We start from the raw sequence: 1924 nt of genomic DNA on the forward strand, positions 1-1924 counted from the left end.
CAGACCTGACATATGTGACGATAATGGGGTGTGAGTCTGAATATTACAAATAGCATTCTCTTGTCCCCTAGTCAGAGCAAATGTAGGCCTTCATTTAGTCATTTGCCAGGTCCCTCCACACTCCACGGAACAGATATCTACTTATCTGGCTGTGATCTTTATTGCCCATCCCTAGTGAAAGTCCCAAATAACCCTCTAAGCCTTTTATAGCTGTCCCTAATTAAAGGCATGGCACCAGGCACTCATCTATTACCAGTGGACAAATAATATAAACATTTCATAATTTGGAATTGGGTGGTGATGGTGTAAAATAAAGGTTCATCTTTCTTTCCCTCCCCAGCCCTGCCCTAGGGGCTGGCTCCATGACACCCCTAAAAGAGCTAATAAAATATGGTGTCAAAGCAACTAGATTGGGCTTTTGTTTTGAAACACCAAAAAATAAACATCCAGAAAGCAACTCGAGTAACATCAAGAAGTCTTAACATGCCAGAAGAGTTCCCCTTTAATCTCTTGACATCATCTGCTGAAAGCTTGCTTGAAGAAGAGCCCTTCAGACTTCTCTTTTGCTTATTGAGCTCTGAACTTTGTCAGAACTCCTAAAACCAGGACTGTTAACTATTCCCCTTCCCTTTTATTTTACTGTTATATATAGATTTTGTCTCTTTTTATTAATATATTTTTATGTATATTTTCTGCACCGTTTCTTTCATTAAAGGATGATCTTAAAAATCGTTAAGCTTATCTCTACGCTCTAAATAGGAACTTAAAGTATCCTTTGCTCTGTGAAGAGCGCTACTGTATAGTGAATCCTGTCATATCCCTGTCTGAGAGGACATCGGTATCACAGGCATTGTTTAAGAGTTTTTTATATTGTCACAGCACTTGCTGGGCACGGTCTGTGTTTCCGTTCCAAAAAACACATGGTGGCAGTGAACGTTTGTGGGTAAAGGGTTAACTGCGGAGTTACCCAACCCTGGTGACGACCGCTCTGTCTACAGGCCTGAGATTGTGTCCCTCGAGCTCGGAAATCTCTGTGTAGGGTGAGGCTGAGAGTGGTATCGCCACGTTCTTGTGACGCCACGCTTGGTTCAGACTTGTGTATAGTCACGTGTGATTGACGTGCATACTCCTTCATACCCTTGACAAGGGATTCTCTGTAGAGGTCTGCAGTTTTTTGGACTTTGTGGAGGGGAGGGGAGTGTATCGGATCGAGGAATGAACAGGGTAGTGTATGAAGTCTAAGGAGAACATGGGGGTATGGGGCAAGAGTCATTACATATACTTTACTTGCTGTTTATTTGCATTGGATGCAAATTGTGGAATGTACCTGTTTCATCTGTCTGCGTTATGATCTTTTAATGGTGATTATTATTAATCTTGTGAAAATCAAAACTAAAGAATTCAAGAAAAAAATGAACGTATGGGAAATACATCATCCGCCAGACAACACCCAAAGGAGCGGGACGCCACTTTCGCTTAAGCAAAATTCCAGGCTAAATAAATATTTAAATATAGGGGCTTGTGTATTCTTTGTGTATTTCCTCCAGATCTGTGCAGCAATCCAGCATGAAACAACTCGCTTTCCCTCTATACAGGAGCTCCCTGTATTCAAGACTTGTGTTCTCTTTCCTTGTGCAGGGTGACTAGTATCTGACCCCTCCTGTAGTTTTCTGTAGGCAGCTTGTAGTGAGTAGACATGCTGGGTCTGTCTGTTTTTCTCTCTGCTAGGGCTGCAACAACTAATCGACATAATCGATTATAATCGATTATTGAAAAAGTTGTCAACTTTTTCAATAATCGATTAATCGGCTCCTGATTGGTTGGCCCTGTTCACGGCTTAACACACGCTGCGTGCCACACCTCCTCCCCCACCTCACGCTCGCCGCTGCCAGACCTGCCCGCATCCACGCTCCCGCACCTCCTC

The sequence above is a fragment of the Nanorana parkeri genome, unplaced genomic scaffold (assembly GCF_000935625.1).
Source record: "Nanorana parkeri isolate BGI_ZX_2015 unplaced genomic scaffold, ASM93562v1 scaffold251, whole genome shotgun sequence".
Taxonomy (NCBI): domain Eukaryota; kingdom Metazoa; phylum Chordata; class Amphibia; order Anura; family Dicroglossidae; genus Nanorana; species Nanorana parkeri.